The 14,617-nt window shown below is 31.5% G+C and overlaps 1 long non-coding RNA gene across 1 annotated transcript; it reads left to right on the forward strand.

Moving 5' to 3' along the window:
- Positions 1 to 418: 418 nt before the first annotated feature.
- On the forward strand, positions 419 to 12,519 carry LOC143303177 (uncharacterized). The gene is made up of 3 exons (XR_013059236.1): positions 419 to 731; positions 7,304 to 8,110; positions 11,890 to 12,519. It is a non-coding gene; the product is annotated as an uncharacterized LOC143303177 (long non-coding RNA).
- Positions 12,520 to 14,617: the final 2,098 nt, after the last annotated feature.

Consider the following 14,617-nt stretch of genomic DNA (forward strand, 5'->3'; position numbering starts at 1 on the left):
ACTACGCAATGATCCGTGCGTCTATGGAGAGTTTCTAAAAGGTGATTTCTCAAAAATTATCACATCGCTTTTACTAACTTCTTGTACCGGATTACAAATTTAAGTTGATTATGTAAAATGTCGTAAAGAAGAATATGACATCTATTCCAAAATTGTCACGATCGAATGAAGTATTTCAGCGACTCAGCCACGCGATAATCCGTTTTTAACAGATAATTTTTTAGAATTCTCTCACACTTCCACTAAGCTTTCGTATCGAATTTCGAGTTCGAGCCTAAATCTATATACCGCACTTTAGTAACAAGAGGGGTGGAAACGAAGGTAGAAGCGTCGGTGGGGAGGGTGGTTGAGCGAGGTCGAGGGGAGGCCGTAACCCATAAAGAGTCGCTACTAGTCGCTGCCGCGGCAGTAAGCATCGCGTCGTCCATCGAGGATGCGGTATGCGGTGTCTCTCTGCGTCAAGATTGACACGTGGTTGCTCGAAATACGAACACGTAAATTCCATGTTCTTGCTTTTAGTATTTATTTCTTCGTTCTTGCGCGAATGTCTAATATAATAATGACAACGATTGCAAATTGAAAGATAGAAAGAAACTCGAAGTATATGAGTGTTGTGTCATTTTTTTATTGGAATATCATCACGTTCGTTTTCGTGACTGTGTGATGTGAATTATTTCGTATACAGAACTGATTACTATACGTACGGAGATGATCGCAAAGGTTCATCATGAGTAAGTTTTTCTTTACTGTACAGCGTTGTACATAGTTGCTTATGCTGGTACATATTGCAAGTTTGCTGGAAGAGCGACTAAAGTAAGAAAAATGAATTCAGGAAATTGTTTCGAAATAGGTAATTGGTAATTATTCAAGCGTTTAATAATCAGAAAATTATTTCTTTTACGATTTGGTTAATACATAAATAGATTTTTAGAGTCTTTAGTAAAATATCGTTTATGTGTGTTGTTAAGTTATTAAAAAAAAAAATTAAATAGTTTTCACATCGTGACATGCTTTTTGTTAAGCAGATTAATTTTACTGGACAGAGCAGACAATTTTTTAGATTTGTTAGATATGTCATTTTCCTAGCAAACCGACGATACGTCGATTTAAAACGAGATTAAAACTGTGAAAATTATTACAAGTAAGATAAAATCTCATTAAATCGAATGATAATTTGAGGAAATTTGAGTTAGTAGATAAAATATACTGATAATTAGATAAAACATCTTTACGTAACTAAATTCTTTAAAAGAAAGGTTATTGTATTTTACAATTTAGTCCAATCTTCCACTAACTTCGTGATACCCAGTCACGTATGAGCAACGTTGTCTGAATAAAATATTCAGTAGGTAAAAAACGATGATATGAACTGAGCAAAAGCTCATAACTTTATCCTGGTATTAACGATCCTTAACTTCATTTCATCCCATTAACTTCCTTTTATTTTTTTATATCTTTTAGTTAAAATTAATTAATTTAAAGGATTAGATATATATATATATATATATTCCCTGCTTTACATTTAACACGATAAAATATACGATAAAATGTTTTCTCAGTGAAGAGAAATCAGATAGCTATTTAAATCAGACATGGAGTTACTAAAGCAGCTGCGGCATAACTTCACGCTGCCATGATTTATGTACTTCACTCAGTCTAGTGGGATCAGTTCGAATAAAGACCTGAAATTTTGATGAATGTTAAGGCAGAACTTTCGCGATGTAACTTAGTAACTGCTTGCAAAGTTGGTACTTGTGACATTAAAACTGTTTTATAGAAATCTTCTTGTAGCAGAAGCTCAAATATAAAGTTTATTTAATTTAATCATTTTTCCTGATGTTTCATGCTTTTTCCTTTCTCCACTTTAATTAATACTTCGCTGCACTTCGAACGTTATCTAAAAAGACACCTTAATTAAATTCAATATTTTTTGTTTTTCGAAACATCCGCACTACCTCGAGATACTGAGAACCAATAACGTGGAAAACCTCTATACGTACGAGACCTATTACGACTTATCAAAGGCTAAAAACGAAAAATATTTGAGTGCGTCATTCTTTTGTTGCGTAACCAATTTTTCCAATTTTTCTATTTATTTTAGCTGTTGTTTTTATTTTAAAGCGATACTCGATCTTGAAACGTATTTTTTTTCCGATCCAGATATCTAAACGACTCAACTCTATACAATAGGCAAATACTAAAAAAAAGTTTCACGGTTTTACATTTTACACTTGTAAAAATCATGCTGCGTGCTGTTTCATCGTGAGCTGTACGTAGGTACAATATTTCTATATTTTTAAGTGTTGTTCACTTCCATCGATTCGACAGTGGGATGAAACATTTGACGTGCTGTGGAATCTCTTCGTCAAATGGAACGTTAAATTGAAGTTAGCCCCTTTATAGTTCTCTATAGCTAAACTTGTTCCATTTCTTAGATTATTCTGTGCTTAAAATTATTCCATTTTTAATTCCTAACTACAAGCAATTCGTGTCTGAGTAAGAGGAATGTAAAATTTTATTTCATTATTCCTCGATATGTCAAAGAATTAAAAAATAAAGAAAATAAACGCTTTAAATGAAAGCAAAATAATTTGACCAATAAAAGTGCATTATTAGATAGCATAGTCACATTTTATTAATTGTTATAATATAAAACAACCTCGAACAATATTGGCAAATAGATCGAAGGTAACATGCCCGGGGTTATGATAAAAATTCTGAGAAAGAGACGTCTGTAACTCGGGGTTAAGGCTAACGTATCGTTCGACGTATCCAAAGATTTTGATCGGAAAAGATATCTATCCCGACTGATAGATGTAGCAAGAAGGTCAGATGTAATTTTAGAGATATTAATATTTTTTTGTTATTAATATTTTATCTGCTGAATAATCTACGAAGTGTTACTTTTAACTAGAATCGAGTCAAACATTGCGGAATGCCAAAGTTTCGAATAACTTCTAGATATCAAAATTTGATCGGCTTACATACCACTGGAAACCAGTATAGTTAATAATGGTATATATGAAATATTTCACATGGAAGGAATGCAGTCATTGGATGTGACTTAAATCTACCTAGAGGTTCACTAGCATAAAGAGCGCGTGTTTCATCTCCGTGGAGAATTCGTACGCAACAGTCTTTATTACGTAAGATTACCGGTACGGTAGAATATAATGAGAAAATACATAACAGAATTAGAGCTAAGATACAAAGGCGAGATCTCACGAATGCTATTTTTGAACATAATCTCGAGTAATATTTAAGAAAGAAAAAAAGGGTAAAGTAGGGGATAAAATAAGAGAATAAAGATCAGAGGGATTGAGAAATAGCGTAGAGGAAAATAATATACTGGCGCAAAAAGCCGGATGTTTCCGAAATAGATAAAAATGAAGAGAGAGATAAAAAATATTTAATCCACGTAAATGATGAAATGAATATTTTCACTGTAATTTTATAAAATATAATAATGGACTACTATTTTGGTGAAAAATTTTATATCAACCATGTTTTGACCTATTTCGAATCAATTTATTCACCTCGTCGTAATTGTATGCTAAGAAAAAGCGCACAGAACCTTTTACTCGCTACAATATTTATTAATATATTCACTGTTAAAAATCCTAAGAGATGTGTTTTGTATGGAAGTAGCGCCTTTGCGTTCATCGCAGAATTGGCTGTACTAGATCATTCATTTCTACTTAACGAATAATTATACTGCGCGAAACAATTGAACAATCGCCACTATGAACGGTTGTAACACAAATTCACGTATTACTCGTATGATATCGAAATAAAGCAAACAAGCAACAAAATCAAGATCAAAGTCAATAAAATAGAATATTTTCTATATTAATGATTCTTTTATATAAATTATATAATAAAATTAAATAATGGGTTGGTGCTCCTTTATAAACAATGGCGAACTGCATCGCGTAATGTATTTAAAAATGCACGATTTCGTTTAAGATAGTAAACTCGACATCTTCTAATGTCAAATATATCCTGTTTGTAACTATGCAATTTTGATCTGCAGCGTTTCTCGGTGGAGGCAATAACTGAAGAGGATGTGAATTAAAACGATACAATCGGGTGTCTCACCACGTGTAGTATATCTTTGATAAGAATTCATTTAATCATGCTTAGATAGAAGTTTCGCAGAAGTAATCGTTGTCAGGTTCGATGAAACGAATTTGTATTAAGAATGCGCGATAAATTCTATCGAGCAATTTGTACAATAGCGTGGCCAAGCGGCAGTAACGAATCTCCCCGGTGTAATTACGAAGGGTGCCGTAACTCAGAAAAGGTGGAGTGTACGTAAAAGGGGTTCCGTGTAAGCGTGGGGCGTAATCATCCGAAGAATGAGTTAGGTAACTCGAGAAATCCGCACGTAAGCCTCGCGAGTAAAAAGCGCGATGAATTGCAAGAACTTGGGAGCTCGTTCTCGTGACTTTTTCCTTTGAATTATAGCGATCATGGGTAGAGGGTGTAGTCGTGTCGCGCGAACCGCCGCTTTTTATCTTCACATTCTTTATTATTTTCAAATTTCTTGCGATTTTTCGAGTCTGCAATAATCCCGGATCTACATAAAACGATACTTTTTGCCGAAATAATTTATAATACGGGGACTAGATACTGGATTAACACGTTCATCGTGGAACTTGCACATGGGAGAATTTTATGTGCATTCGTATGTGCATTAAATAAGTTATCGTGGAAAGATTGATCCGTAAGTGGGTTATTGAAGCTACTTGAAAAAGTATAAACACAGTTATTTGCGAGCACACAAATTAAGATTGGGTACAAATTATTTATTAGTAAAGAAAATAGTAGAGCTTTTTTGGAATAAATTATTCTATTAACTTTCAATTTACCTACAAAAATTGCAGTTACTAGTTTTTAATTAAGGAATTAATGAAAAATCCAATATATGCAAATTAAAAATAATGTAATAAATGTCAATCGAAAATTTGTTTCCAACCAATAAATTAATTAATAATTACGATATATTTTATGTAAATAATCGAGTATACTTCAAATATAACGAGTCTACTTCAAATATATGGAATGCTAGTTTTTTTTTCGATTTCTAAGGCTGAAACGCTTAACTATTGTTTATTGGAGCTGTCATAACTTCATACTAATTGAATAATAATATTATGTCATTTATTCAACTAAGAATTTTGTTAAATTCGTTTCCAAATCTACCACTCTAATAAGAATCTTGAAGAAATAATAATAATAATCCTGAAGAAATAATCATACGATTTCGTGAAAAAAATTTCACGTGGCTGATTTTTCTAAAAGCAGAGGATATCAGAAATCTTTGCCATTGTGTTCACAATAAATACAAAGAAACTTTGAATTTCTATGATATTTTATTTACACATAAAGATAAATAATTATATAGGAATAAAATATATAATATAGTATATTATAGAAAGAGAATTTTATTAAGTTCAACATTTTAATCATTTAATTTTATGCGTTTTTACAGATCGATACATTTAAAGAATACATAAAATGCATTATAACATAATTAGTCTTTTAACTAAAAGTTTTACGAGAAGAATACGGCATCAGGCACATCCTTTACATAGACATAGACATTTCCTTTTTATTCATAATAAATTTCAATAATTTTAGAATGACGAAGCAGGAAGTTCGAAGTACAGGAAAAGAATTAACGCATTTCATGCTTAATGCATCGATGTCCTTTATTCTCGGACAAAATACGTATCGATGGGATTATAATTCCCTTTTTATCTTCCCTAATTTTCTCTTTCTTGATTCTCCTTTGAAATTCGCTTACACTGCTGACTACTTTTCAAAGGGTGTGGACGCGTCAGACTACTGCAAAAACTCTCTATAATTAAGTGACGTAATTAGCCTACGGGTAAAGAGACTGAGAAACGAGAATTGAGATCGGACTGAGAACACTTGGCACGGATTAAACGTAAATGCTGGAAATCAATGTATTGTCGTGTTCAACTATCTCATACTGATAAAGAAAGTGGCTGCATTGAATGCTTTTAACGTAACTTTCGACTTTTCAATTTTCAGTTCAAACTACAACTGTACGAATTATATTTGAGCAATTTTCTTAATTCCTATCTCGATTAATATAAAATCTATAGATTCCTGAAGTTTTATTCTGAAATACGTATGAAATATTTCTTTTTCTATTTTTATTGCGACTCTCCTTTTTTTTTATCGCGTTTCAGCATCGTAGTGAATAACAAGGAGGTATAGCTAGAAAATCAAACGGTACAGAACGCATTTTCTCTGGAAGATATTTCAAAAAATCGTTAAAAACAAACGAAACCAATGTGCAAAACTGCATTTCAACGTATACGCTGTCAAATTTGTTAATGCTTAGAACAATTGGAGAGATAAACAATTTTATTTATTTTAAACTGCAATGCAATATTTGGATATTTTTATGCAGAACGTTATTTAATTCACGAGGAATTACTTAATATAAAAATATGAGATAAAAATGTGAAACAATATTCATTGTTCAAGCTTCAGATTCGAATAAATCTATGTCAAATATTTATCGAACATACTAAAAATAATATGTATATAAAAATTGATAGGAAAACACAAAATCGTGACTGGCAGATATTTCTGATGACAAGTTGTACATTTTTCCGATATTTATAGTGTATACCAACACGGAAATAAATACTTTCTATTATAATCCTTGTTATTCATTATTCAAGTTGTGACGTTCTCGAATCAATAGATTTTTCGTAAATTTTAGCAAAACTTTTGTAACAAATTTTGTTCTAAATTCATCCTTAGAGATCTCATTTTCTGTGACTGCTTATTCCCCGCAATTTCTAAAACTAATCTGGAACATCGTTATTCTCGAATTGCGAGCGGAAGCGTTCAAAAGACCATGATCGGTCAAATGAACTCTCTAAAGCATCCAGCGTTATTTCGAGGAATAGGAAAAATGTCTCTACCAGTGTGACGCTACCTGAGGGAACTATACATTATATCAGATAACCAAGAAAGTTCTGCCGTTTCTCTTATGACAGAAACAAAAGATGCGAGAAATGTAGAAAAACACCAATCCGTTCATCAAAATACCTTCACACGCAATTATATATTTCCATGAAAAACAAGCTCGTAAATATCGATTTTACAAAGTTCGCAATTTTGCCAGGTGACAGATTTTTATTCATTTGAAATTTATATTCAATCCTTTTTTTACTTTAACTGAGTGGTATTTGTCCGTTAATCATTCAATTCTTCGTGATGGAAATTACTAAAAAATTCCATTTTGTTCTGTTCGCAGCGTTTTACAAAGGATTAAGGAGGTTCACAATGCCATCCATTTTCCATGTAGCCAGGGATTGATATATCATTGTCAGGTGGTAAACTATACTTTGGATTAATCGTGGAAGATATAATAAATGTTGCTCTGGAACGTCTCTGTTAGAAAGAGTCCATAAATAAAACTGTGCCAGTTACCATCCTCGAATCATCTTAAGAAAATCCAATGTTCTATATTGTCACACTGAATACAGACTAATTGAAATAAAGCTACACGATGCAAGAGGACATCATCGCTATATCATCTCTGAAGAAACGAGCCACTGAAATTCTCATGTAATAATTCTCTCTCTGGGAACATTCATTGTGGAATATCTTAAAAAATACAATTCATATCAACAAAGAAAAATTTATTTTTTATGGAAAGAGAAAAAGTAGCAAATAATACGAAAACGTAAAGAATGGCAAAAAATATCGTGTGACTTGAATATAATGATAAATATCGAGGGAACATAATTTGAGAAAGTTTGGAAAGTACATTAGAATAGGACGTCCAGGATGTCCTGTGAGAAGGCATCGCGGCGTCTCAAGTTCTTGCTCAGCAAGACTAAGAGATTAGGTTTGAGTACCGACGAGGTTGTCGGCTTGCCAGCGGCCAAAAGACTATTATCTGCCCGTGTGACTGCAGCCTCTACCGTATGGACGATCTTGGCCATGATCGCTTTAATCCTTGGCGGTGGTACGATATTAATCTTCTTCTGTGCGCCTTGTGTTACTAGGAGCAGAACGTGAGGCACGTTGTGTCGATAATCGTCCCAAAATTCATCAGGTAATTGTTCATCACATAATTGTTTACGTAATTGATTTATACGTGAGGAAGAGTTAGTGCAATTTCGTTAACTTCGCATTTATAATCAATGAATGAAATACACGTAAATAATATTCGATTGAAAATTAAATGAGGATTTTGAGAATTGTTGAACCACCGCTTTATGATAATATATTACTTCCATATACTCTAATATATTGCAACAAATTTCCGATAAATCTCAGCTTTTCACTTATTCTTGTATAATTTATTGTGATGTGGTTAGTGAAGAATATAACGGAAGGTTCGTTGTATATTGTTATGCGTTGAAAAGTTTTGTTCTCCAAGAGGAAACAAATCTATCGTTGCGAAATTTTTCAACGCGAATACTTATTTTATAAGGAATAAATATCTTTAACGAACAAATAAAACATTTGATGTTTTCATAAATTATTCCATGAAAGTAATATTTTATTACAGCACACGAGCATAAAGTTTCATCGAATAAAATCAATGCACGAACTGTACTCAAATTGATATACCGATTATGACTGTCGTTATTCGCGTGAATTACTAATTTAGAATTGCGAAATTTATTTATGGTCGATTGGTATCTTGCGTCGGCCAGCCCCGTAACAAGCTGCGCAACGAAGCGCCTCAATTATTTTACGGTTGATTAAATTTACATAACACAATAATAATCACTGAGACCAGGAAGTTATTGTAATTAGTTGCTGATATATTGATTAAACAGGGGTAGACATTTTGATGTACGTCAGGCAAAGTGCCACGTAACTTAGAAGTACATTGGCGGTAACGGAAATTATTTCACACAATTCAACAAAGAAAAACATCGATAATTAAAAATAGAAGGGGAAGAAAAACACCGTTGAAATATTAACTTGGAATTTTCTAAATTTTAATCATTTATGTATCCCCACGTTCGATATTGTTATTTAAAATATCTAAAAAAAAAAAAAAAAAAAAAGACAAAACAAAATGGTTTACACGCGATAGTGTTGAAATTTCAATATTAAAAGTTGCTTTTAATAAAATCATTTCACTAAGTGTTCTTGATATTTTACGCTTTATTTATGCTCACTCGAATATAAACCTCCACTTGTATTATTCTGCATAAATTATATGGTAGTTATTATTGAGAACATAGACAACATAGAACACAAATTGATATTTTCCAAACTACCCAATAAAGCCAAATAAATAAATTTCTATTTTTTATTTCTAGTTTCTCTCTAGTATTAGTATTAGTATTATACATTCTAGTGTTAGAATGAAATAAATTCTTTTCTTAAAATATCGTGACTCGTGTTATGTTATTACCAATTTTATTTGTTTAGACACATAGTGAAATGGATTTGATAAAAATGTCCCATATAAATGAAAAATTTTGCTGTGTAATATATAAAAGATAACAAGGAACATATTTAGTGCGTTGTCTTTCATTTCACATGCAATTATTAATACTATGAATCGAAATAAAAGACAGATAGAAGAGCAACGTGATAAAAGCAAAGGTTTCCAAGGGAAAGCGTGTTTTACGAAGATTTCTATGGCTGAAAGCTAGGTTAGTATATTTCAATAGTAACAGAACCGAGAAAGGGAAATTTCGCGCATTCGCGTTTCAGTCAGTCGAATCAGACGGAACATACATGAGCGGATTTAAAAAAATTTACATAGCGAAAAGCGGTAGCTGGATCAAAGCGATTACCTGGTTTCCGGTCGAGTTGGAAGGAACGAAAGCAAAAACATAGTGGAAGGAAGCTACTCTCGCGATGATGATGATTCAAAGGTACTACTAAACAACGGAGTCAGTTTTTTGTGTTTTTACATCAAATTTTACTGTACTGACTAAAAGCATTCGTACAAATTAATGTTACGATCTAGTAAAATCTTTTGTCGTTAAATTGAACTTTAAGAGATATTACATTATTTTATACGAACTTGTAAAAATTACAACATTTGTGCTTTTTCATTATATCTTATTAGGATAAAGAATAATTTCCAGCTATTCTATATATAGAAGACGTATTTGATACTATATTAAAAGATTCTGCATGCACGAAATACAAATTTTTCAAAAGATTGATCCACCATATAGATATATTTTCTCACAACACAATTACCAAATTACGGATTTAATTAATATTGCAATTTAATTCTATGTTTAAGAAAGATTCCGATTGAAAAACTTACTAGAAAATATTTTAATTTAATACGATCTCTAAATTGTCTATTTTATAAATCTTGAATAACTTAACGAAATTATACATCTTAACTGAATCATATTTGTTACAATAAAAACCATAACTAGCTATTCTTTCAAATTCTTTCAAATAAGGCTGTTCTTTCAAATTTTCAAGTACGAACGTTAAAGACGTTTTTGACATTACTAATACAAAAAAATAATTAAAAATTTTAATTTTAGTTCTTTTTCTGTTCTACGTTTTATATTTTGATCAATTGAAAGAAGTAGATTTACTGTCTTCTGTCAGGAATAATTCTATTTACGACACTTACACAGGTTTTATGGCACCATATAAGAAACTGTGAAATAAAAGTGGTAGAAAAATTGCATTAATGTTACTGAAAGAGTTAATCCACTGGAAAGGAGAAATCTTTCAGTTCAGTGGAAACTTTCTATCAATGCGGTACATTTCATTAAATTTATTGCTCTAATACAGTGAGAACTAATTACGTACTTCTTGGGGCTAACAGATTTACGAGACGGACGCGAGCGTACAATGTCGAAACTCGTGTATTTTACGAACTAGCTACACCATGTTAGACTAGAAATTACATCACTCTAGCACATGCTCTGTATAGAGAACAGAGAACAGCTTTCCCTCCCTTGACGAATATCTCTGTAACTGCCTCTGTATTTGATAAAAGTGCAATACAAATGTTGTTACCCGTGACCATTATTTTTTGTTCACGATACGTCAGATAATAAACTTTCACGACTGATTTAATACAAAAAAAAAAAAAAAAATTATAGTAACGTAGTAGAACAGAAAATTATTTGAAAAAGTTTCTCTTAAAATAACTGAAATCTCAAACAATTGGTATATCTGCATGTAAATTTCAGCGATATTTTTGAAAAATAACAATCACCGGTCATTGATAGGAAAAAGGGCGATGAGACGTCATATACGGTACAAAGAAAAGTTGTCACGTCTCGTCCAACTACATATTCGTTGAAAAAAGTCTTTTCTAATCTGGCCAAGAGATTCTCGTACACGTTCGAACAGCGTATTTGCAAGAGGATGAGGTTTGGTCTCTGCGAAGGAGATTGGTAGTTCGCCACAGTTTTGTTTGAATTTCAAACGAACTATTGCGATCGTTTCGATGAGACGACTGTGGTTACATTTATGTACACTTGTGCATATACGTACTAAAATAATCATTTTCACTTTATGATGAGATCCGAAGTTTAATTGCTTAAGGCTAGTATTCATCGTAATGTTTGAGTTGTGAATGAAATTGTTTTTAGTAATGCATATGTACTCATTATATATACATATATATCATCCAATTACAAAATGTAAATAGAAATACAATTAAAAAAGATAAATACAATAAAATATTTATATTCAATTCTTCTCTAATGATTATGCAAATAAGTTTGAGAATTATAATTTCGTGCAATATAATATGCAGAATGTCTCGTTTAAACGATACACCTAGGTCTCATCTGATTTAATTATTTTTACGCTGTTCCCATTTAGACACATTTTTTATGAACACGTAATATTCTAACTACTTTTTAATGTCTGTTTCAGATGAAATATGTCTGTCCTTTGGCTCGTGGACTTGAGCTAGAAAGTATTTTAAGATTTCATTTACATAATTAATCTAAGCGCGATATTCCTGGTCGACTGTAACCTTTCATACTTATAAGCGAAATTACAGAAAGAAAAGAATAAATCTTTTAACAAGGAGGGTGGTGAAATTAAAGAAAATTCGTAGTGTCCGTGTAAAGATACCAGAATAAGTTGTAAAGTCGCAGCGCGACCTTAGATCTTCCATAATTTTACGTAACTATTTGAATCAATCTTACCCGACGATATGTGAAAGTTGTGTAAAAGAAAAATTAGATATAAGAATGGTTTAAAATTGTCTGGACAAACCTCTGGTAAAAATTATTTTTTCTAAAGAAATGGAGGATAAATTTGACAATTTTGTTAGAAGCAACCATTCGACAATACGGCGTACAGATATAATCTTGCGTAGTTTCTTAACCACGATGACGAAAACATTTCATGGAAACGAATTGGTTTACTCTTGGGGAAATCGAATTTAATTGTCACTCGATTAGAACTTTGCTCAAATGTACGAATGAGTTTCTGAACGTTATATCGAAGCTATGTAAAGGATTACTTTTATATGTGACGAAATAAATTTTTAGTAAATTAGAAGTATTTGTTATTAATCACCCTTTGAACATCGAATATAAGAAAATTATTTAAATTTAGGTATCTTTGTCTAACTTTGTACAGGCAGGAATAACTTTTCCGGCAGATTGGATTAAGCGTTAGTTATTACATATTAATCGTTCACAAAAATCTTCGCACAGCTTATAGAAAGCCATTTCTATTTAAGCAAACAATTGAAAGCAGTTAAGCAGAAAAGATAATAAAATAATTCAAACTTTGCAATGAAATTTCGTAGCATTTTATTTTCATGAGAATAATCTTTTTATATGGTGTACGAAGATTTTTGCGAATATCTATTATTCTTCTCCTCTTTTCCATTCTTTGCAACTTTACATTTTCCTTTAAATTCCCACTCTTCTTTTCTTCCCTTTTTTCTCTCCTTGCTCTATATCTTAGTGTTTGGTCATGTTTTACATAACTATACTCTCTGTTTGTCCGTTGTCTTGTTAATCCCTCGATCTCTCTCTCTCTCTCTCTTCTTGCCTAACGAGAGTTTAGGAGTAACTTTGACCTGACCGTTGTACGTCACGGATGCTTTAGCAACAATTGCACATGTGTGCGACCGCACGATGTACGCATATACAAAATGTAATTCAGGGACGATCGACCGCACACGGCCAGACAATCGTAAATTACCGGTATGTCCTGTACTTAAGTAATGACCGAAACTTCGACTTGCTGCCACGCTTTGAACTTGAGCACTTGAGTAAATTGTAGATACAACAATACATATTACGTACATATGTAAAAAAGCAATCGGGGAAAATACTCATTAAGGATGGAAAATAAAGAAGATTTTTCTGCATAGAGGGACTTAGGACTGAAGCAACTTTTTTTTTAAATTTAACGTAATTTTTTGACCAATGAACGTTAGTTTTAGAATTTTTTGGGATTAAGAGTTTTGTTATAGTTTTCCAAGATGTTACAGTATTTCTTGCATAAAGTTTTAAAAGAAATAAATTTTTATATTTTTTTAATTGAAAAATAAGTTTAGCTTAACGATAATCAAGCTTTAAAATAAACAAATTTTTATATTCTTTTATCAAAAATTTTTGTACATTAGTATTGTATATTTTACTAATATTTTATTTATTTTAAAGATTATCATATAATTAAGTTGCCATAATCACAAATGGCGCAGGTAACTATTATAACATCCCAAACATTTTGTTCGAATATGCTATAAAAAATTCTATTTGAAATGTGCTAACAGCATGTTTGTGTAATTAGCTTTGCTCTTCATTAACAATTATAATTAATTAATTAAATTATTTATGTCACGTTCTTGCGCAAGATTTTAACGATTCATTGTTCCAATATAATAATGTGAATACATATTTATGAGGTAAACATCGAAAATGCTAATTGCATTTAATATATTTGCGTTACACCTTTGTGCGATTCGATATTGAATTGTTCTATCGATATAATAAAATGAAATTGTGAAATAAAGTTTAAATTTTAATCGTTTGCTCCTACAAAATTTACATATATCCATTATTACATTTAGCGGAAATTTGAGAACATCACATACTTCAAACACTGTTATATTTTCCATTTGATACTAATTTTGTATAATAATTTTCTGCATTATCTGCTCTATGTTACTAAATTATCTATTCTGTATTATTCGATTGTAATATTAAGATATTAACCTTTTAATTGCGGAGTTTAATCTCAAAAATCCGTTACGGGATACGCAGGTAAAATCAAGCAATGACGAGTATATACGTCGGCCACAGGGCAAATGCTCCTGTTAAAAATTTTACGAAGAAAATAAAGCGAAACAAGGAAGTATTATATTTTTACTCGGTAAAAAATTCACAATTCATTGTTGAAAAAAGATATTGTTATTAATAACTTTAAAATTGTCAAAAAATAACAGAGTACACAAAACAATTTGGGGAATAGTCGATATACGGACTAAAATGCAGAAAACAAATTCGAGAATAGCCGATGCATTGGGGAATATAATCAACTCAATTTGTAAAAAGCAATATATTATATGAAGTATAACCGATATACCAAAAGGAATAATCAAATAATCAAACCTTTTCTTTTTTTAAGTACATCA

This window comes from Bombus vancouverensis, chromosome 9 (genome assembly GCF_051014615.1).
Source record: "Bombus vancouverensis nearcticus chromosome 9, iyBomVanc1_principal, whole genome shotgun sequence".
Lineage (NCBI taxonomy): Eukaryota > Metazoa > Arthropoda > Insecta > Hymenoptera > Apidae > Bombus > Bombus vancouverensis.